Source organism: Scyliorhinus canicula, chromosome 12, assembly GCF_902713615.1.
Source record: "Scyliorhinus canicula chromosome 12, sScyCan1.1, whole genome shotgun sequence".
NCBI classification, from domain to species: domain Eukaryota; kingdom Metazoa; phylum Chordata; class Chondrichthyes; order Carcharhiniformes; family Scyliorhinidae; genus Scyliorhinus; species Scyliorhinus canicula.
This window is the reverse complement of record NC_052157.1, coordinates 11,061,170-11,085,979: the sequence shown is the minus strand read 5'-3', so window position 1 is coordinate 11,085,979 and position 24,810 is coordinate 11,061,170.

Here is a 24,810-nt window from a genome sequence, read left to right as displayed (position 1 = left end):
CGCAGGTGTGGGTGTGCTGCCGGCGAAATGGAGCATCCCGCCGACAGAGAATTGAGCTGCAATTGCTTCCAAGACAGTTTGCTGAAATTTTCTTCCCTGCAAACTGTGTGCGGGATCTTCTGGGTGCGGACAATGGGAAAACCTGTTTCCACCGCACGTCCAATGGTGGGCTGCCTCCCCCACTGCAAAACAGGCGGGTTGGGGAACAGTGTGAAAAATCCCACCGGGTGTATCAACAATCTTCCTTCCCAAAGACAATCCCACAGTGGAACAAGCTACAAAGAGAAATACTTGAAATCTTCAAGCCCATCTGTAGGTTATTTCCATTTGTAGGCTTTTCACTATGAGGACTTCCACATCAGGGGGTCATGACTTGTTTAGTTAGTGCTAACCATGTAAATGTTGGCGGACTACTGATGCCGACCCGACCAACGCAGAAATGAACTAAGTGGGGGTCAGAGTGATGAATAGCAGATGAAAGGTTAGGAACAGTGCAGCTTTTTGGCCCATTAACACCACTAAATGCACATGTGGACCTCTGTTTTTGCCAAGCCCTAAATAGTAAACATTTTATCACATAGCCAGTAGCTTAGCCTACAATTCATGTCACAAACCTTCTGCAAATTTTAAGAACTTTTAAAGTTAACTCATTTTCAAAGGTGTGTACATTGGACCCACAGGGTCGGAGTAAAAGCAACCTGAATGTAATGCTTCTGTGGGGTCTATGCAGATAAACACAATTGTATTGTATTGAGGTGTGAGGATGTAAGAGCCTGCTGTCAGACTATAGCGGAACGGGGACCAGTACATAAACTGACATGGCAATGTACAGCCTCACTTTGTGTGCTATTTCACAAGGTTGCCCTGTGGCCTGGTTAGTGTTTTTTTATGAGAGTTCTCAATTCTTTTACTTTGATTTGCTGTAAGGTTTATTTAAACTTTTCTAACTCTGAGGCCCCATCTCCTCCCACAAGTAAACGATCGCGTGTGAATTAATGCTAGTGGCATCTTATCCAGAGAATGAATTTTATTGAAGATAACGAGGTGTGTGCCAAGTCTGCCAAGTATAAATGTCAACAAAACGCAGGAGATTGTCATCAACTTCAGGAAGCCTAGTGGAGAACATGCTCCTGTCTACATCAATGGGAACGAAGTAGAAAGGGTCGAGAGCTTCAGGTTTTTAGGTGTACAGATCACCAACAGCCTGTCCTGGTCCCCCCCATGCCGACATCACCAACGACTGTACTTTTTCAGAAGACTAAGGAAATTTGGCATGTCAGCTACGACCCTCACCAACTTCTACAGATGCACGATAGAAAGCATTATTTCTGGTTGTATCACAGCTTGGTATGGAGCCTGCTCTGCCCAAGACCACAGGAAACTACAAAAGGTCGTGAATGTTCAAAGCATTGTCTGGCATCTTTGACTTTGTCTATATATATATGTTTCTGGAACATACCTCTTCATTCACCTGAGGAAGGAGCAGTGCTCCAAAAGCTAGTGATTTGAAACAAACCTGTCGGATTTTAACCTGGTGTTGTAAGACTTCTTACTGTGTTCACCCCAGTCCAACGCCGGCATCTCCACATCATGCCTATCTTTATGACCAGTCATTTGGATAACTGCCCCAAAAGATTCCTTCTGTGGCTCAGTGCCAAGTTTTGTTTTGTAAAACTCCTGTGAAGTGTCTTGGGATAGTTTTTACCATGTTAAAAGCACTCTATAAATTTAAGTTAATAATGTAGAGAATTCGCTAGTACTGAGTTATCATAATGCTCATGAAATTGCTACACAAAGCCATATATCATACATATTGTGGAACTAAAGTAGGAAACGTCACAACACAATACAAATCATTCATGCAATGCATCCTTTTCAACTAAGGAAAGGTTTAGGGACAGCCATTTCTTGATCCATTTCCCATGGCAATGGCTTGACCAATCACAGTTTACTTGCCTAGTTTGAATTAAACAAAGGCTTGGTGGTTAACTATTCCCTGGTGCGTTCTCCATGACAATGTTGCTACCAATCACAGCCCTCGTGCCAACCAATCAGCACCCTATTCCCATGCAGTACAAATTGTGGATCTTTTTGCGATTTGGTACCCTTGCGATTCTGACGTGACGAGTGCAAGAAGAAAGCTTCGACAGTACCTCTCTTTCAACAATACTTCTGTTCTGTACTTCCAAGCGACTATTTCCCTTGAGTACGTTTTTCAAGAATGGGCAGGAAGGCCAGGTGCACAACGTCAGGTGGGCAGCAGCTGTTAAAGATCTGCTGTTCACATTTAGAAGGGAAGTGGAGTATTTTTATAAATAAACCTGGCTGCAGGAGTGTTACTGCTAGCAAGAGGCATGTATATTGCCAGGTTTTGAACGGTAGATTCAGGTGGGAAGGATTCTTTGGCCTTCTTGCTGTCATTGCGAAAGGATACCAACCCTTACGAAATCACAGCAGCTTTATGTTCCATAAATGGCTACTTGCCCTAGTTTCAAATACCCTTAGTGATGATCAATAACTGTCTGACATTTGTGGATGCTGTCTTCATTTATGTAACGATGCGCCATGGGACTCAGACTGTAGAAATTCAGAGAGATTGCTTTCCTTGGCAATAGATATTCAAAAGTACAACGTTGCTTCTTCCACTCGATGAAGAGATTTCTTCATTTATATTGTAAAGGCATCGGCCAATCTATGAAATAATTACTGAATTATCGACCACCTATTTATGGCGGAAAAAATGATAAACTTAAATATTCTACAGTAGAAGTTTTGTTGAGTGAACTTCATGTTTGAACGCTCTATGTTCTCGTTCTAAATTCCTGTGTGTGCTATTATTCCACAGCAATGGTATCCAAAAAAAGACTTACATTTCTAAAGTGTTTTTCACATTCACTAGATATCTCAAAATGCTTTACAACCAATTAAGTACTTTCGAAGAGTATCTCTGTTGTACTGTAGGAATTGTTGCAGCCAATTTGCGCACAGCAAGCTCCCACAGACAGCAATGTGATAATGAGCAGGCAATCTATTTATATGAGATTAATTGAGGGGTATTGGCCAGGACTCTGTGGGTAATTAGAACATAGAATAGTTAACAATGGGTGAGAGACGGGCTGGTGCCGAGGCTGGGAGCCCCAGGCTAGCTGAGTGCAGCTAGTCAACGGGAGCCGAGGTGGGGGGTGTCCATATAGTTAGATTAAAGCAGGGGTTAGGTGATTGGATGGTGTTGCTAGGGGGGGGGGGGGGGGGGGGGGGGAGTTCTGCTGACGGGGATGGGAACTGGGCATGGTAACAGTGAGGTGGTCATGCGTGGAGCCGGCCAGGAGGCGGGCCAGAGGACGCACAACACATGGCTGGGGAGCTGGCCAAGGAAAGGGGATGGCTGATCGGCAAAGGGGGGGGGGGGCGAAGTTCCCCTCAACCAGGCTGATCATCTGGAATGTTAGAGGGTTAAACGGGCCAGTGAAGAGGGCACGTGTGTTTGCGCATCTGCGGGTTCTGAAGGCGGACATAGTCTTGTTGCAGGAGACGCACCTGAAAGTGGCAGACCAGGTTAGGTTAAGGAAGGGCTGGGTCAGTCAGGTCTTTCATTCGGGGCTTGATTCTAAGACGAGGGGGGTTGCGATCTTAATTAATAAAAGGGTACAATTTGATGCAGAGGGCACAGTCGTGGATGGGGGTGGCAGGTTCGTTATGGTGAGGGGTAATCGCGAAGGGGTGAGAGTAGTCCTGGTCAGTGTGTATGCCCCTAATTGGGACAATGTGGATTTTATTAGGAGGATGCTAGGGAAGATCCCCGACTTGGACTCGCGTAAGTTGATCATGGGCGGGGACTTTAATACAGTCCTGGACCCGAGCCTGGACTGGTCATGCTCAAGAACGGGCAGGTTGCCAGCGATGCCAAAGGAACTGAGAGGGTTCATGGAGCAAATGGGGGGAGCAGATCCGTGGAGGTTGAGCCGGCCGACGGCGAGGGAGTTCTCGTATTACTCCCACGTCCACAAGGTGTATTCCCGAATTGACTACTTTGTGATGAGTAGGGGCCTGCTGGCCGGAATGGTGGGGGCAGAATATTCGGCAATTGCCATATCGGACCATGCTCCGCACTGGGTAGACCTGCAGTTTTGTAAGGACAGCTTTTAGCGCCCACCATGGAGGCTGGAAGTTGGACTACTCGCGGACGAGGCCGTGTGTGAGAGGCTGTGGAAATGCATGCAGAATTACCTGCAGGTGAACGATACTGGAGAAGTCTCGGCAGCGGTGCTCTGGGAGGCACTGAAGGCAGTGGTGAGAGGGGAGCTGATTTCAATCCGGGTGTACAGGGACAGGACGGATAGGGCAGAGACGGACCGACTGATTAAGGAAATTCTACAGACGGACAGGAGTTACGCGGAATCCCCGAGGCCAGAGTTACTCAGGAAACGACAGAGGCTGCAGGCCGAGTTTGGGGTGCTGACTACAGGCAAGGCTGTAGAGCAGCTTAGAAAGGTAAAAGGCACGATTGGTGAGCATGGGGAGAAGGCCAGTAGAATGTTTGCACAGCAACTGAGGAAGAGGGAAGCGGCTAGGGAAATAGGGAGGGTAGTGGATGGGGAAGATAATCTAATGGGTGATCCAGCAGGGCTGAACAAGGTCTTTAGGGACTTTTATAGAAAGCTGTATACTTCGGAACCACCCGGGGGACCTGGGGGATGAGGCGATTCCTGGACTGACTGACTTTCCCAAGAGTGGGGAGGGGGTTGGTGGACGGACTGGGAGCCCTGGTCAGGATCAATGAGGCATTGGGGGGCCTGAAGGTCATGCAGTCAGGTAAAGCCCGAGGGCCGGACGGGTATCGGAGTTTTACAAAATATTTGCCGGGATAGTGGGGCCGGTGCTGGTCAGGATCTTTAACGAGGCAAGAGACAGAGAGGGTTTACCCCCGACGATGTCGTAGGCCACCATCTCGCTCATTCTGAAACAGGAAAAGGACCCGGAGGCCTGTGGGTCATACAGGCCGATCTCTTTGATCAACATAGACGCCAAGTTACTGGCCAAGATTTTGGTGACCAGAATTGAGGACTGTGTACTGGATGTAATTGTGGAGGACCAAACCGGGTTTGTAAAGGGGAGGCAGCTGGTGGCCAACATAAGAAGGCTGCTCAACGTGATTGTGATGCCTCTGGAGAGTAGGGGGGTAGAGATAGTGGTAGCCATGGATGCTGAAAAGGCTTTTGACCGGGTCGAGTGGGATTATCTGTGGGAGGTACTAGGACGGTTCGGGTTCGGGGCGAGGTTCATCGACTGGGTTAGGCTATTGTATCAGGCCCCGGAGGCGAGTGTAAGGCCGAACAGGACGACATCGGCCTACTTTAGTCTGCACCGTGGGACAAGACAGGGCTGCCCTCTCTCCCCACTGCTGTTTGTGCTGGCCAAAGAGCCGCTGGCAATTGCACTGAGAGCTTCTAGGCCTGAAAAGGGCTGGTCCGGGGGGGGAGGGGGGGGGGGGGGGGGGGGGGGGGGGGGGAAGTGGAACACAGAGTCTCGTTATACGTGGATGATCTGCTGTTATATGTATCGGATCCAATGGTGGGGATGGACGGTCTAATGGCAACCCTGAGGGAATTTGGCCGGTTCTCTGGATACAAACTGAACATGGCTAAGAGTTGTTTGTAATTCAGGCGAGGGGGCAGGAGAGTAGGCTGAAGGGGTTGCTGTTCGGGCTAGTGGGGGAGAGTTTCCGATATTTGGGGATTCAGGTGGCACGGGACTGGGGCAGGTTGCATAAGCTCAACCTGTCCCGACTGGTGGAACGAGTGAGGGAGGAGGTCCAGAGGTGGGATGAGCTCCCGCTGTCATTGGCGGGGAGGGTGCAGACTGTTAAGGTGACGATTCTCCCGCGGTTCTTGTTTGTTTTTCAGTGTCTCCCCATCTTTATCCCGCGGTCCTTCTTTAAGATGCTGAATAAAATTATTCTGGGATTTGTATGGGCAGGGACGTCCCCGCGGGTGAAGAGGGTGAAGATGCTTGAAAGGAGCAGAGGAGAAGGGGGGCTGGCGTTGCCGAACTTCAGCAACTATCACTGGGCGGCCAACATAGCAATAAGGAAATGGATGGTGGGTGCAGGGTCGGTTTGGGAGCGGATGGAGGCTGCTTCGTGCAGGGGCACTAGCTTAGCAGCCCTGGTCACGGCGCCTCTGCCGCTTCCGCCGGCACGGTACTCCACCAGCCCGATAGTGGTCGCGGCTCTTCGGATCTGGGGCCAGCGGAGGAGGCATGTAGGGGAGGCAAGAGCATCGGTGTGGAACCCAATCGGACCACCAATTTGCCCCGGGGAACATGGACGGGGGGGTATTAACTGTGGAGGAGGGCGGGGATTGTGAGGATGGGGGATCTGTTCCTGGAAGGGAGCTTTCCGAGCATGAGGAGAAGTTTGGGCTGGTTAGAGGGGACGACTTTAGATACTTGCAGGTGAGGGATTTTGTAACGCAGACTGGTGCTGTCCTTCCCATGTCTCCAGCCGAAAGGGAGGCAGGACAGGGTAGTTTCCAGGGGAGAGGTGGGAGCGGGTAGAGTTTCGGACATCTACAAGGATCTAATGGGAGCTGAGGATATGCAGACCGAGGACCTGAAGCTTAAGTGGGAGGAGGAGCTCAGGGGGGAGCTGGAGGACGGTATTTGGGCAGAAGCCCGTAACAGAGTAAACACGACTGCAACATGCGCCAGGCTCAGCCTGATCCAGTTTAAGGTCGTGCACCGGGCCCACATGACGTTGGACCGGATGAGCAGATTCTTCGGGCTGGAGGACAAGTGTGCTAGGTACGCCGGAGGGCCGGCTAACCGTGTACACATGTTCTGGTCGTGCCCTAAACTCAGGGGGTATTGGCAGGGATTCACAGATGTCATATCCTGGGTATTGAAAACTGGGGTAGTATTGAGTCCGGAGGTGGCAATCTTTGGGGTTTCGGAGGACCCGGGAATCCAGGAAGAGAGGGAGGCCGACGTTCTGGCCTTTGCTTCCCTGGTAGCCCAGCGACGAATACCGTTAGCATGACTCAAAGCCCCCCCCTCGACTTTCTGGCTCAACGATAAGGTACTAGGTCAGCAGCAGCAGCAACCCGGGGGGGGGGGGGGGGTATTTAAGTTAATTTACTTATTGTTAATATATTCTGTTGTCTATTGGGGTTGGGGGGTGGGGGGGTTTGTTATATGCGCTGTTACGGGTGCCGGGGGGGTGTTTATTATTATTATTATTGTTATTATTATTGTTTTGTTGATATATATTTTTCAAAAAATTCCAATAAAAATTATTTTTAAAAAATGACTCAAAGCCCCCGAGGGCTGAGGTATGGCTGTCGGACATGGCGAGCTTTCTTGGCCTAGAGAAAAATAAGTTTGCCTTGAGATGTTCGCTTCTAGGGTTCGCCCGAAGGTGGCAGCCATTTATTGACTTCTTCGCAGAGGAGTAAGCGTCAGCAGGGGGGGATCAAGGGTAGAGTAGAGTAGAGCAGGGGGACATTGAATGCAGGTCCGTGTGTGAACAGAGCCATGGTTTGCACTATGTTTAATTTGTAATTTGTGTCTTGACTTCTTTTTGTTTGTACTGTACAATGTCACTTTTTCTATTTGCCTAAAATACCTCAATAAAACTGTTTTTAAACAAAAAAGAACATAGAGCAGTACAGCACAGTGCAGGCCCTATGGCCCATGATGTTGTACCGACCATTTGTCCTAATCTAAGATCAACCTAACCTATACCCCTTCAATTTACTGCTGTCCATGTGACTGTCCAAGAGTCAGTTAAATCAGTGTTCTTCAAGCTTTTTTTCCGTGGACCCATTTTTACCAACCGGCCAACCTTCGGGACCCAACCCGGCCGACCTTCACAATCCACGCGGGCGACCTGCGCGACCCACCATTTTCTCTTACCTTATTTGCTGCTGACAGAAATGGAAGAAATGGTTTTGGGTCCTTTTGGCCCTCGTACACGCTCCTCCAATGGAACCTGTTGGATGAAGCCTTCCGGTGTCAGAAAGTATGGAGTCTCCAACGGTCCAAAGTTCTACATATTTTTCCTCTAAATTTTTTAAAAAATAAAACCCCCCCCTAACTTGTAAAAAAAATAAAATGAATAAAATAAATGAAAAAAATTAAAATTAAATGAATAAAATATATGAATAAAATGAATAAAACCCCCCCGAACTTGTAAAACAAAAGGCTGCGACCGTTTTTTAAAAAGCAGCTGCACTGCGCATGTGTTCCCGATCATCGGCGCGCACGCGCATGCACAGTGCGGCCGCATTTGTTTTACATGTTCGCAGCCATTTTGAAGGCCGCTTGCAGCCGGCGTTCTTAACAGCCGGCTGTTGCAGCTGTTGCGCGCAGATTTGCACGATCGGGAGCGCAGCGACGGACGGCTCCGCGACCCTCCCAACACCCACCCATGCGTCACGCCCCCGAGTTTGACAATACCTGGCTTAAATGTCCCTCATGACTCTGACTCCACCACCTCTGCTGGCAGTGCACTCCATGCACCCACCACTCTCTGTAACGAACCGACCTCTGACATCTCCTCTATACCTTCATCCAATCACCTTAAAATTATGTCCCCTCGTGACAGTCATTTCCGCCCTGGGGAAAGGTCTCTGGCTATCCACTCTATCCATGTCTCTCATTACCTTGTACACCTCAATCAAGCTACCTCTCTTCCTTCTTTGCTCCAATGAGAAAATCCCTAGCTCCCTCAACCTTTCTTCATAAGACGTGCCCTCCAGTCCAGGCAGCATCCTGATAAATCTCCTCTGCACCCTCTCCAAAGCATCCACATCCTTCCTATAATGAGGTGACCAGAATTGGACACAATATTCCAAGTATGGTCTAACCAGGGTTTTATAAAGCTGCAGCAAAACCTCGCGGCTCTGAAACTCAAACCCCCGTTAATGAAAGCCAACACACCATACACCTTCTTAACAACCCTATCAACCTGGGAGGACATTTGAGGGATCTATGTATGTGGACCCCAAGATCCCTCTGTTCCTCCACACTTCCAAGAATCCCGCCTTTTTCTCTGTATTCAGCATTTAAATTTGACCTTCAAGCACGGTAGCATGCTTCACAGCTCCAGGGTCCCAGGTTCGATTCCCGGCTGGGTCACTGTCTGTGCGGAGTCTGCACGTCCTCCCCGTGTGTGCGTGGGTTTCCTCCGGGTGCTCCGGTTTCCTCCCACAGTCTAAAGATGTGCGGGTTAGGTGGATTGACCATGCTAAATTGCCCGTAGTGTCCTAAAAAGTAAGGTTAAGGGGGGGAGGTTGTTGGGTTACGGGTATCGGGTGGATACGTGGGTTTGAGTAGGGTGATCATGGCTCGGCACAACATCGAGGGCCGAAGGGCCTGTTCTGTGCTGTACTGTTCTATGTTCTATGTTCTATGAATCACTTCACTTTCATCAAGGTTGAACTCCATCTGCCACTTCTCAGCCCAGCTCTGCATCCTGTCAATGTCCTGTTGTAACCTGCAACAGCCCTCAACACTATCTACAACTCCACCAACCTTTGTGTCATCGGCAAACGTACTAACCCACCCTTCCACTTCCTCATCCAAGTAATTTATAAAAACCACAAAGAACAGAGGTCCCAGAACATATCCTTGCGGGATGCCACTGGTCACCGACCTCTAGGCGGAATACTTTCCATCCACTATCCAAACAGCCAGATTTCCCTGTATCCCATGCCCCCTAACTTTCTGAATGAGCCTACCATGGGGAACCTTATCAAATGCCTGACTGAAATCCATATACCCCGCATCCACTGCCCCACCTTCATCAATTTGTCTTGTCACAACCTTAAAGAATTCAATGAGGCTTGTGAGGCATGACCTGCCCCTCACAAAGCCATGCTGACTATCTTTAATCAAACTATGTTTTTCTAAATAATCATAAATCCTATCTCTCAGAATCCTTTCCAATATTTTGCTCACCACAGACTTAAGACTGACTGGTCTGTAATTCCCAGGGATTTCCCTATTCCCTTTCTTGAACAGGGGAACAACATTCACTTCCCTCCAATCATCCGGTACTACTCCAGTGGAGAGGGAGGAAGCAAAGATCATCGCCAACGGCGCAGCAATCTCCTCCCTCGCTTCCCGTAGTAACCTTAGGTATATCCCGTCAGGCCCAGGGGACATATCTATCCTGATGCTTCTCAAAATTTCCAGCACATCCTCCTTCTTAATATCAACCTGTTTGAGTCTATTAACCTGGTTCACACTGTTCTCATGAGCAACAAGGTCCCTCTCTCTAGTGAATACTGAAGCTAAATATTCATTTAGGGGCCCCCATCTCCTCAGACTCCAGTCACAAGTTCACTGCACTATCCCTGACCAGCCCTACTCTCACTCTGATCATCCTCTTATTTCTCACATAAGTGTAGAACGCCATGGGGTTTTACCTAATCCTTCTCACCAGGGCTTTTTCATGTCCCCTTCTAGCTCTCCTAAGTACATTTTTGAGTTCTTTCCTGGCTACCTTGAACCCTCTAGAGCCGTGGCTTACTCAACCTTACGTAAGCTTCCTTCTTCCTCTTGACTAGAAGCTCCACTTCGCTTGTTATCCAAGGCTCCTTCACCTTACCATTCCTTCCTCGTCTCAGTGGGACAAAACTATCCAGCACTCGCAGCAAGTGCTCCTTAAACAACCCCCACATTACTGTTGTGCATTTCCCCGAGAACAACTGTTCCCACTTTATGCTCCTCAGCTCCTGTCTAATAGCAGTATAATTTCCCTTCCCCCAATTAAATTCCTTCCCATATTGTCTGTTCCTATCCCTCTCCATGACTATTGTAAAGGTCAAGGAGTTGTGGTCACTATCACCGAAATGCTCTCCCACCGAGACATCCGACACCTGGCCTGGTTCGTTGCCAAGCACCAAATCCAATATGGCCTCCCCCTAGATGGCCTATCTCCATATTGAGTCAGGAATCTTTCCTGTACACATCTGACAAAATTTGCTCCATCCAAGCCTTTTGCACTAAGGAGGTTCCAGTCAATATTAAGGAAGTTGAAGCCACCCATGTACTTTTCCAAGATCTGCCGCCCAATCTGTTCCTCCATCTCTCTGCTGCTATTGGGGGTCTATAGAAAACTCCCAATAACGTGACTGCTCCTTTCTTGTTTCTGACTTCCACCCATACTGACTCAATCGACAAACCCTGCTCGACTACCTCCTTTTCTGCAGGTGTGATGCACTCCCTTATTAACAGTGCCACTCTCCCTCCTCTTTTACCTCCCTCCCTATTCTTCTTAAAACATCCAAACACCGGAACATCTAACAACCATTCCTGCCCCTGTGAAATCCATGTCTCCGTAATGGCCACAATATCGCAGTTCCAAGTACTGATCCATGCTCTAAGTTCATCTCCCGTATTCCTGACTTTCCTTGCATTGAAACAGTCACGCTTTAACCCATTCCACTGAGTGCAACTTTGCCCCATCAACTGCCTATCCTTCCTCACAGACTTGCTGCATACTATTTCTGCCTGTTCAACAGCTACCCTATCCTCTGATCCGTAGCTCTGATTCCCACCCTCCTACCAAACTAGTTTAAACCCTCCTGAAGAGCTCTAGCGAACCTCCCACCCAGGATATTGGTGCCCTCCAGTTTGGGTGCAGTCCGTCCTTCATGTACAGGTCCCACCTGCCCCAGAAGGTATCCCCCGATGATCCACATATCTGAAGCCTTCCCTCCTGCACCTGCCCTGTAGCTACGTGTTCAGCTGCACTCGCGCTCTGTTCTTTGCCTCACTTGCACGTGGCACCGGTAGCAATCCTGAAATTATTACTCTGCTTGTCCTGCTCTTTAGCTGCCAACCTAACTCCCTAAAATCACTTTTTAGATTCTCATCCCTTTTCGTAGCTCTGTCATTGGTGCCTATGTGCACCACGACTTCTGGTTGCTCACCCTCCCCCTGAAGAATCCTATAGACTTGATCCGAGACATTCCTGTCCCTGGCACCCGGGAGGCAACATACCCTCCGGGAGTCTCGTTGGCGACCACAAAATCTCCTATCCGTTCCCCTAACCATTGAGTCTCCTATCACTATTAATTTTCTATTCTCCCTCCTTCCCTTCTGAGCCACAGAGCCAGGCTCAGTGCCAGAGACCCGCTCTGCTTCAGAACAGAAACCATGGGATCTCTTACCTCCAGCCACCCAAGCTGATGGGGTTTCAGTTAAACACCTCATCTGAATGACAGCATCTCCAACAGTGCAGCACTCCCTCAGTACTACAGTTGGCTGGGCAGCTGATTCGTGGTGCAGAGCAAGGCCAACACTCGTGGGTTCAATTCACGTACCGGCTGAGGTTCTTCATGAAGGTCTTGCCTTACCCCTTGCCTGAGGTGTGGGTAATCCTCAGGTTAAATCACCACCAGTCAGCTCTCCCCCCCCCCTCAAAGGGGAAAGCAGCCTATGGCCATCTGGGACTATGGCGACTTCACATTATTGCACTGGAATGTCAGCCTTGATTTTTGTGCTCAGGTCCCACGGTGGTACTTGAACCCCCAACCTTCTGATTCATGACCCATACTTTACTTGTTCATCCCACTGGCGGGATCTTCCAGTTCCGTTGAAGTCAATAGTTTGAATGGCTCGTCGTATCTGCCACAGGCGCCGCTGCCATATTGGGGCTGGAAAATCCCAGGAGTGGGCAAGAATGCGACTAACTGAGCCACAGCTAACAGGTGCAGTAAGTATTCATTTGTGAAATGCACCATTCGGAATTTCTGCACTTACATTTCTAAAGGTTTTCTCCTCCCTATTTTGACTTGACCCTTCTCTTTACACGTCTAAATTCTCCATGTCAAGAAAGCTGTTGCGTTGGATGATCCTGCGACATCGTTTTTTATTGGCCTTACTGGTTAACATAGAACATACAGTGCTGAAGGAGGCCATTTGGCCCATCGAGTCTGCACCGACCCACACTTCCACCCTATCCCCGCAAACCAAAGACCCCTCCTAACCTTTTGGTCACAAAGGGCAATTTATCATGGCCAATCCAACGAACCTGCACGTCCGAAGGGCCTGTTCCTGTGTTGTAATTTTTCTTTGTTCTTTTTTCTTTGTCTTTGGACTGTGGGAGGAAATCGGAACACCCGGAGGAAACCCACGCAGACACGGGGAGAACGTACAGACTCCGCACAGTGACCCTTGTAGTTTTATACATCATCTTTGGAGAGTTTTGTTTTGGTGAAAATTAGGTAAAGGGCCAAGGTGGTCAAAACTAGCAGAGAAAGTGAGATAAATCGACAAGCAGTCAAAGGTTGAGGGGATAGTTTAACAAACGCACGGGGGATCCAAGGTGAGTTGTAGACACATTTATTAACCCGACATTTTATACTTGAGGCCCGGCTACAGCTTACTGGGCCCTTTCTAGTCCATCTCATGCTGGCTGACCTTTTATCCCAGTGCTAGCAAGATGACCCAGCCCCTTCCTTGCACTCCCAATGAGCACAGGGAAATGATCATCCTCAATTGGATGTGCCATTTGCAGGCTATTACAGATAGATAGAGGATTTGTCACACCGGGTTGGTTTTGTAATCAAGGGGCGGGCTGACGAAGGCCTGGGAACAGTTTGTGACCTGAAAATAAAAATCTGAACATAGTACTGTTTGTTACATTAACAACCATACTGCGTGCTGTTTAAATGGAACGCCTTCACATTTATTCTGCCGGGTAATGTGCAACAATTTCAAGTGAAGTAACTGTATAAGGAGGCCATAGCCAACAATGGCACAGGGCGGTGGTGCAGTGGTTAGCACTGCTGCCTCACGGCGCCGAGGACCCGGGTTCGATCCCGGCCCCGGGTCACTGTCTATGTGGACTTTGCACATTCTGCTCGTGTCTATGTGGGTCTCACCCCCCACAAACCTAAAAGATGTGCAGGCTCGGTGGATTGGCCACGCTAAATTGACCCTTCACTGGAAAAAAAGAATTGGGCACTTTAAATTTTTTTAAAAGCCAACACTGGCAAGTTGATGGCAACCATGAGAGTTACTCAAAAGCCTTGATTATTCAGGCACCTACTCCATTTCAGATTACTCCCAACAACAAGTAAATTATCTTCAGACTACAAAATACACAACAGGTGGAATAGATGGAGTAACTGTCTGTGGATTTGTTTCCTGGTATTCCCACAAAGAAGAAAGTGTTGGAAGCTAAAGAAAAATACTCCAGCATTGCAACCATTAAATAGTAATGATGCATTCTGAAAGAGTGGGTACTTTGTCAAACTGCACAATCTGAATTAAGCCAGCAGTGACTCAACTCTGAGTTATGTTTATGTATAATTTATATTCCAATTTTGTTCGATGCTGAGGCGTTAGAGTAACACTTTACTGAGGAATTAAGTTATTTTATTTTTGAAGAAACAAGCATTTGATGTTTTTGTGTCCTTGTTAAATGTTTTAATTTTGTTTCCTCCTACATTTTGGACTTCGAAATGTCAGTTACTGAAAGAAATGGCTCTGACTTTGAAGCCTCCAATATTGTGCCACCTACAGGTATCACAGGGAATTGCAAAAATGTGAGCATTTTTATAATGAAATTTCCCATAAAGGTTGGCTTACAGATAATGGCAAGCAGCTCCAAGCATTAATTTAATGCCGATAGATATTAGGACCAAACATTAATCAATTGAGCTACTTAGCCATCTAAAAATGCTGCAATCAACCTTCCTGGACTATGCTCCATTGAACACATTGGATATACCGGTCAGGGGAAAGAGTTGAAGTCCGATTTCATCAGACCTCAGACACTTTGGGCGGGATTCTCCATTTGGGAAACTATTCTCCCACTGGAGCTGAATTGCAACCAGTTTACAATCCCCCTGGGAGTGCAAACCAGTAAGCAATTCCGTATTTCTTGCCATGCAAATTTATGCATGGCATGGAATACAAGGGATTCCCAGGGAATCCCGCTATCAGTCTGCCATCTTGAAAATTCCAATCATTCAAGCTTGTGATTTCACTGCACTTACCTCTCTTTGATGTGGTCAACGTTTACAAACATTGGGGTTTCACCACTGAGGCCACTGAACCATGAAGGGAGATGAATGAATCAAAGGTGCAGATGGTTTGTAGAAGCTGTCAATCACAGACCACGACTAGAAAGCAATGAATGGCTTGCAGCTAATGGATCTGTGGGAGCCAGACACAGGTTACAGCTGCTCTCCTTCCAAGAATGGACACGGAGCCGCAAGGTAAGTGTTACAACTGTTATTCCTCTCACTGCCCTTGTCTGACCTGCTCTTCCAGATAGTCTCTACCAATGTGGCCCTGCTGCACTTCGCAATAGGCCTTGAGACCACAGGTGATCTGCGCCCACATGATTCCTGGCTGAGGAGACCGGAGAATCACAGAAGGCTGGAGTTAGATCATAGAATTTATGGTGCGGAAGGAGGCCATTCGGCCCAAGCACCCTACCCAAGCCCACACATCCACCCTAACCCATAACACAATAACCCCACCCAACCTTTTTAGACACTAAGGGTAATTTAGCAAGTCCAATTCACCTACCCTGCACATCTTTGGACTGTGGGAGGAAACCGGAATACCCGGAGGAAACCCACGCACACACTGGGAGAACATGCAGACTCCGCACAGACAGTGACCCAAGCTGGGAATCGAACCTGAGACCCTGGAGCTGTGAATCAACTGGGCTAACCACTATGCAACGTTTAGGGCTCCCAGCACACTAAATAGATGTAAATTGGTCATTGAGACCCATTTGCATTTATTTACATGCTCCGGCTGGCGTGCAGCGTGGACCTCGTTCCCGCCGCCAGTGGGGAGTCTGAACATCATGATCGGGTTGGCTCCTGCCGTCGATCCCTCGTCGCTGATTAGCCCCGAGACCGATTCTCCGTCCCATCAGGGAATGTGCTCCAGGGGGCCCGGGACAGAGAATCCCGCCCTTTGTATTTCTGGGGGAAGAGGAACAGAGACACAGGCCACTCATAGAAATACCAATGAGGCGGGAGAGGCATTCCAGCCCCCTGTCTTATTTTCCTCGGAGAATACTGGCTTGGCACATCACACTTGTATATGGCTCAACTTTAGTATCATGTAATGGAATTACATGTAATTCAAGTTGGGGGCCGATGAGCTCAGTTGGCTGGACAGCTGGTCCCGGACCGGCTGAGGGTATCCATGAAGGTCCCACCTTCTCAACCTTGTCCCTCACCTGAGGTGCGGTGACCCTCAGGTTAAATCACCACCAGCCAGCTCTCTCTCAAAACTCAAAAGGCTCAGGGACTATGGCAACTTTCATTTAATTCAATTCAAGTCATGCCTTTACAAAACAGCTCATCCCAAGAGTTACTATAATCTACGAAGAGTCTAATATATAGAATGGTTCTGCTTTTAGATCATGTTATCATGTGAAAGTACCTTTAAGAAATTGGTGTTTATCAAATAGCTGTAGTAGATGTACCTTTAAGAAATGGGTGTTTATAAAATAGCGGCAGTGATGTCAGAGTGTGGGTGGAGCTGGGCTGTCTGTCTGTTTTTATTTTCGTTTATGAGCTGGCAGCTACAGTGTGTGTTTAGTTTCGTTTTCAGAGTTGGAGCTGCATCCAGCCAAACAAGGTGTAATTTTGATCTCTCTCTGTATGAAAAGAATGTCTTCAGATCACTTGCTAATTTAAAAGTGATAACTGTTCTCATTAGAGAATTTAAACCTGATGTCTGTGTTAAAGAGGGTATTTGTCTTATGGATGTTGCTAGGAAAGATTAAGGGTTATTTATACAGTACTGTATTCTTTGGGAGAAGTATTTGAGTTGATAGATGCTAAGATGTTTACTATATGTTTATAGCATGTTAACTGGATTTATGGAATAAACATTGTTTTGTTTTAAAAGTACTTTAGCTCTCTGTTGCATCACACCTGTAGAGTGGACCCTTGTGCTCGCCATAACCAAAATCTATTAAAGGTTGTGGGTCAGGTGAACTCCATGATACACTTTGGGATTCTCTAAACCCTGGCCCATAACAATGTCCATAGCTCATCAACCACAAAAGGGAGTGCCATACCAAATATGTCATCATTAATGTCACACATGACCTGGGAACGAAAATGAATCATAATTAGCTGTAATATATAGAACAATAACCAAACCTCCATCTTCTAAATGAATATTACCTTTGCGCATTTTTTTTTACTGTAAAAGGCAATAACTGCAAAATTAAGCTATCACCATTTTCAAAATGAACTAGTCATCACTTCCTTTTCGTACACAGGCAGGGTGCTGAAGTTCAGCAACCAGACTGAACCAGACAGCCAACCAGGCTGATCACTCACAGTTTTTTTCCAACTGGTTTTAGTATAATAATTGTATGCAATATTACAAATTCACAGTAGTATTAAACTTGCCCATACAGTTACTTCTACAGTGGTGCAAGTCCCTGAAAATACCGTCATGGCTCAGGGCTCCTGAACCATGGTTTTCAGATGGTTGTGAGCTTATTATTGCCTGCTTTATAAGATATAGGAGCAGAATTAGGCCATTTGGCCCATCGACGCTGCTCCAACATTCGATCACGGATTATCTCATCCTGGCCTTAACTCCACTGTCCTGCCCACCGTCCGTAACCCTTCAACCCGTTACCAATTTAAAATCTGTCTAACTCCTCCTTAAATTTACTCACTCTCCCAGCATCCACCGCACTCTGAGGTAGCGAATTCCACAGATTCACAACCCTTTAGGAGAAGTAGTTTCTCCTCAACTCTGTTTTAAATTTGCTACCTCTGATCCGAAGACTATGACCTCTCATTTTAGAATGCCCCACAACAGGAAGCATCAGCTCCACATCTACTTCATCCATACCTTTTAGCATCTTGCATACCTCAATTTAATCTCCCCTCATTCTTCTATATTCTGGAGAGTGTAGGCCTAATCTGCTCAATCTGTCCTCATACGACAAACCCATTAATGAGCCATCAATTGCACGAGAGACGAGTTGCTTTACAAAAGTTAGGCTTTAATAAGCTAGAACTTAGCCCTGTGGTTGTCGACAATAAAATGGACGACCACCGGGCGTTCTGACTACTTATACCTCGGCAAGGAGGCGTGGTTAATTCAGCCTCTCGACCAATCGGAGAGCTGTCACATGACTGGTCTCAACCAATCGGTCGAGAGGCACATGACCGACCAGGGCCAATGGTAAGCCGGTGTTCTGCCCCAATGGCAGACAGCTATGCAAATCATTTCACCACACCCATCATCTCTGGAATCAACCTATTTGACCTACTCTGAACTGCCTCCGATGCCACTACATCCCTCCTCAAATAAGGGGACCAAAACTGTACACAATACTCCAGGTATGGTCTTACCAATGCCTTGTATAGTTGCACCAAAACTTTCTTACCTTTACACTCAATTCCTTTAGCTAAAAACTATTCCTTTACCTGAGGAAGGAGCTGTGCTCCAAAAGCTCGTGTTTGAAACAAACCTGTTGGACTTTAACCCGGTATTGTAAGACTTCTTATTTCGCTATAAATGCCAACATGTATTGCTCTCTAAAGTCAGCATGCAAAACAAGTCTATTTCCCCTCAGTTTCTGTTGAATATATGTTTTTCCCAGTTTGTTTTACTTCAGGCTTCTTTCTGCTGCGTTGCTGACTGTGTCAACATTTTGTTGCTATGCATTTGGAACTTTTTCTAAGAGTCGGGCTAAGAACAAAGAACATTGCACCACAAGAACAGGCCCTTCGGCCCACCAGGCCTGCACCGATCCAGATTCACCGATCCACCTACTACTTATTGCCCAAACAATCTACATCCCCCCATTCCCTGCCCGTTCATGTGTCTATCAAGATACATCTTAAACGTTGCTATCGTGCCTGCCTCCACCACCTCCACTGGCAACGCGTTCCAGGCACCCACCACCCTGTGTGAAAACCTTTCCCCGCACATGTCCCCTAAACATTCCTCCTCTCACCTTGAACCTGCATCCCCTTGTAATTGAGTCTTCCACCCAGAGAAAAAAAGTTCTGACTATTCACCCTGGCTATACCTCCCGTAATTTTGTAGTCCTCAATCAAGTCTCCCCTCAGCCTCCGTCTCTCCAATGAAAACAATCCGAGTTTATTCAACCTCTCCAAGGTCCTAATTTCCTTTAAAGTTTAATGTAATAATTTTTGCCTGGCACAGTGTACAAAATTTCATAATTACAAGGCATTGTGTACTTTATTGTGTACTTTATTATATACTTCATTGTGTACTTTATTATATACTTCATTGTGTACTTCAATTCCTCATAACAAATATACAGTGGGTAGTAGAATCAGCTGGTAGTTTGGGAAAGCAGTGACAAGTAATGCTGGTGCTGAAATGTGATGTGTCACAGAGTTATAGGATAGGATCTGTGTAGTCAGTTCTGCACATGGCAAGTTCCTGAACTCAGTTATATAGCATCAGTGGTTCTTCACCCAGACAACAGCAGACTGTTGGAAAGAGTTGGACCTGTTATATTTGTCTGGAGTGGGGGGGGGGGGGGGGGGGGGGGGGGGGGGAAAGAGGGGGGTCAAAAGATAGAAACCGCAAACAATACAGGGCCAGAGTGATCGCCTGGACACGTTTGGATCTAGGTGGGGTGGAGGAATTTCCCATATTTCTTTCCCTCAATGGTTCTGGGCTTCAATCTTTATTTTATTTTCCTCTCCCAGGAGGTTACATGGCTTTTGCGTGGGGCAGAGACTGTATTTATTGTGTGGCAGGAACGTGTGAGAATGGTTGGGTGGACCAGAGGTGTTTGTTACCTTTCTGCCATTGTTTGTAAGGGATGGAGCTGGACATTGTTTCCACTTGAGCGCATTCGCTAACAACCACCTTGAGAATGGCTTTTTGCAGAAACTGAGAGCACGCTGCCTTCTTAATAGGGCAGCACGGTAGCACAGCGGTTAGCACAGTTGCTTCACAGCTCCAAGGTCCCAGGTTTGATTCCCGGCTTGGCTCACTGGCTGTGCGGAGTCTGCACGTTCTCCCCGTGTCTGCGTGGGTTTCCTCCGGGTGCTCCGGTTTCCTCCCACAGTCCAAAGATGTGTAGGTTAGGTAGATTAGCCATGCTAAATTGCTGCTTAGTGTCCAAAGGAAAAACTTTAGGTGGGGTTACAGGTTGAGCTGGGATAGGGTGGAGCTGTGGGGATATGGTGGAGGTGTGGGCTTAAGTAGGGTGCTCTTTCCAAGGGCCTGTGCAGACTCGATGGGCCGAATGGCCACCCTCTGTACTGTAAATTCCATGATTCTTGTACTCTCACTAAGAATTAGTGTAAGCTGCAAAATTGCCTCCAATTGTTCTATGGACCATGTAGGCAGTTTAATTAAGTGCACGACCCCTTCAATTTTTTTTTTTTGCTTACCTGCACAGACATGCTAATGTAAAGAAGTCAACTTGTGCATGACCTGCACAAGGTTCTTTTGGGTTGTTGCTCGACCATGAAGCTTAGAGAGAACATTGGTGAGGAGCAGAGAGATCAAACATAATGTGATAGAAATTTAAAAAGGAGAGAGTGTTTTTGGGTTTGTTTTAGAGATTCGCTCAGTAACCTCCTGTAATGAGCACACATTGTGCAAAACTTCCAAATAAAGGAGTGTACAAAGCCCAAAGATTTTGTGATATGTTTGAAGGCCTACGTTGAAAAGTGTGATAACTCATTGCGTTTCCAAGTCTACTACCAGGACAGCAATGTCCTGAGTGCGCGGCCAGTGTTATAAAAAAGACATCTAACTGAGATCAGATTATTCCCAAATATCAAAGGAAAACAAAAGAAAGAAATACTTATTTGTATAACACCTTTCATAGCTTCAATATGTCCCAAAGTGCTTTTCAGCCATCCAAAATTAAAATGGGATGAATTCATTGTTGTATTAGAGTGAAACCAAGTCAACCTATGCAGTTTCCTAGTGCCAGTTGCAGAGTAGTGCTATAACAGTGACTATACACTTCTAAATTACATCATTGGCTGTAAAGCACTTTGAGATATCTGGTGATTATGAAAAGTGCGACTTAAATGCAAATCTTTCTTTCTTAAGTAGTAAAGTTGCCAACTCTAGTTGGATGTATTCCTGGGTGGGTCATCACATGGCCCCCTGTCTCCAGCTGCCCACCTCCTTGAACACACCATTGGTCACCCAACTAATGGCTTTTCTATGTCAAAGCAAGAGGACTATGTGGAAAGCAAGAAGACTCTTAACTGCCTGACTGGATGACTATTGACTGTCGGCCAAGCAACATCTTTCCCTCTCCTAATATTTTAATAACATATAAAAATATGTAACAGCCTCCCCGAACAGGCGCCGGAATGTGGCGACTAGGGGCTTTTCACAGTAACTTCATTTGAAGTCTACTCGTGACAATAAGCGATTTTCATTTCATTTCATTTTCATATGTGTTCAAAGAAAATTAGAAGTTATTTTCTTAACTCTCCTGTGATTTTCTTTTCCCAGCAGTCGTGAGAATTAACCCTGCATTCCTGGAGACTCTAGATTAATCCTGGAAGGTTGGCAACCTTAGATCACAGAGTCATGTGACTAAACAACCTATCAGGGAATGACAGGAGTGAATGAGAAAAGGAGGGGAAGTACTATTAAAATAAAACTGGGTGTGGCATGTATGTTCTGCAAAGCGTTCTTGTTCTAAAGACACGGACAAACTCAGGAGTACAATTCCACAGCTGTCATTGTTACAGGTGAGATTAAATGCTTTGATTCTCCGCTACAAACCTGGCCATCCTGGGTTGTTCCACATTTATTGCTTTCCTTTCTTCGTGGCCTCCCTGTCTACTTCACTCGGGGCTCAAGAGTTAGCCAACTGCGGTGAACAACAACTTTATTCGCTGTTGAAGTGAATTTATTGAGTTGGCTATGTTACAAACTTTGAACAAACAGACTGTTCCATCTGGCTAGAAGGTTGAGTTTTTAATTGTGAGAACGGCACACCAAAAGTTCAGGAAATATTAATGTAACTTGCATCGTTACCTCTTCACTAAGCATCTGTGTAATAGTATTTATTGTTCCCAATCCCTCTTGTGTTCCACCTGTGTATTCAGAATTTCAAATCGATATTAATTTTTTACTTGAATGATAATACAACCCTGCTAATAGCTCTTGCCTTTAGGTTAACATTTTATTTGTTTCGCCTATTTCCTTTGTTCTGCTCAGATACACTGGAAAGAAACGATTCAGCCACTCAAGTCACATCTACTGGCACGACAGCAGGAAATTGTGATTGAGTGATATCTACCTGCAACTCTACCAGCTAACCAAAGACATAACGAGGACCTGTTTTAAAAAAACAAAAATACAAGTAAAGAAACTGACTAGAGGTGGCTGTCACAAGTCACTTGATGCCTGGTATTTTAAGTTGACCACATTTCTGGAAAGCTTTGACACGGGTTGCACTGCTAATCTGCCCCAATGTGTTGTGTGGAATTTTACATCTGACGGTGTTAAGGTCCAACATAGAACATACAGTGCAGAAGGAGACCATTCGGCCCATCGAGTCTGCACCGACCTACTTAAGCCCTCACTTCCACCCTATCCCCATAACCCAATAACCCTTCCTAAACGTTTTGGTCACTAAGAGCAATTTAGCATGGCCAATCCACCTAACCTGCACGTCTTTGGACTGTGGGACGAAACTGGAGCACCCGGAGGAAACCCACGCAGACACGGGGAGAACGTGCAGACTCCGCACAGACAGTGACCCAGCGGGGAATCGAACCTGGGATCCTGGCGCTGTGAAGCCACAGTGCTACCGTACTGTCCACTTCAGAAAGGGAAAAATTAAAGATGCAAAATGCTGAAATTTGATCAAGCGTAAAGACAATGGGAACTGCTAACCAGCCAGATACACCGAACAGACCTTCAAAACACCCTGTGGAAGGCGAAATAACCCTATCTCCTGGTGGCTTCTACTATCTTGAAATGTGTCAAAGGGTTCTGAGATTAAAGATCAAAAATATGTCTTACAACAATGACTGCAAATGGGAAGCATGGTAGCACAGTGGTTAACACTGTTGCTTCATAGCGCCAGGGTCCCTGGTTCGATTCCCGGCTTGAGTCACTGTCTGTGTGGAGTCTGCACATTCTCCCCGTGTCTACGTGGGTTTCCTCCGGATGCTCCGGTTTCCTCCCACAAGTCCGGAAAGATGTGCTTGTCAGGTGAATTGGACATTCTGAATTCTCCCTCTGTGTACCTGAACAGGCACCGGAATGTGGCGACTAGGGGCTTTTCACAGTAACTTCATTGCAGTGTTAATGTAAGCCTACTTGTGACAATAATAGATTATTATAAAAATGTCCCCTTTTTCAACAGGACAAAGTTCGTAATGAAAACAAAGGAAACTTATGAACATGAATAATAATATTGCTGCCGCTGTCTGCCATATACTTCAGTATTTGCAGTGACCTTGGTCGCAGAAGGCCTCAGTGGTATTGGTGCGCACTGTGCATTACTTAACAGAGTTTGGACAGGACACGGAAGACGGGCAGGCAGACAATGTGAGCTTCTCCACCCACCCCCCTCATCCTGGTCAGCCGGCATAGACTGCATCCAACCCAGTCTACCCCCGGTCAGGTCCAGGGTCAGTCAGCGAGGAGGATTTTCGGTTTGCCAACCCTCCCCCCCCCCCCCCCCCCCCCCCATCCCCCCCCCCCCCTCCGCCCCGCACATCCTCTGCCAACCTCCCCAGGACCACCGCCCCCACCGCTCCCCGCAGCGAATACCCGAAGATCAGGTGAGTGGAGTTTAGAAGGATAAGGGGGGATCTTATTGAAACTTACAGGATACTGCGAGGCCTGGATATAGTGAACATGGAGAGGATGCTTCCACTTGTTTGGAAAAACTAGAAGCAGAGGACACAATCTCAGACTAAAGGGATGATCCTTTAAAACAGAGGTGAGGAGGAATTTATTTAGCCAGAGAGTGGTAAATGTGTGGAAATCTGCCGCAGAAGGTTGTGGAGGCCAAATCACTGAATGTCTTTAAGACAGAGATAGATTCTTGATTAATAAGGCGATAAAGGGTTATGGGGAGGAGGCAAGAGAATGGGGATGAGAAAAAATCAGCCACGTTGGAAAGGCAGAGCAGACTCAATGGGCCGAGTGGCCTAATTCTGCTCCTATGTCTTATGGTCTTATGGAACTGGTTGGCTAAAACATTGAGGAGGAGTTCTTCCAAACATTGGAAAGGGTCTGTAACCTCCTGCATTACAAAAAAATATGGAATCTTGCTCAGGCCAGAAAGTTACAGGCGACCTTGTAGTCCATACAATAATTTAAAAATTTATTGTGAGATTGTTCCAATCTCTATGTAGAACATAGAACATACAGTGCAGAAGGAGGCCATTCGGCCCATCGAGTGTGCACTTAAGCCCTCACTTCCACCCTTTCTCCAATAACCCTTCCTAACCTTTTTGGTCACTAAGGGCAACTAACTTATCATGGCCAATCCACCTAACCTGCACGTCTTTGGATTGTGGGAGGAAACCGGAGCACCCGGAGGAAACCCACGCAGACACGGGGCAAACGTGCAGACTCTGCACAGACAGTGACCCAGCAGGGAATCGAACCTGGGACCCTGGCGCTGTGAAGCCACAGTGCTAATCGCCTGTGCTACCGTGCTGTTAATTGTTGTTTTTGCATTAGCTTGGCATGGTCATTGTCAAGGCAACTGAACTCTCTTCACACATCACTTTGAACACCATTGAGTATATGTCTGATGCTTTGTTATTTTTTGTGCAATACTTTGCACTGTATTAAGTCTCATCCACAACT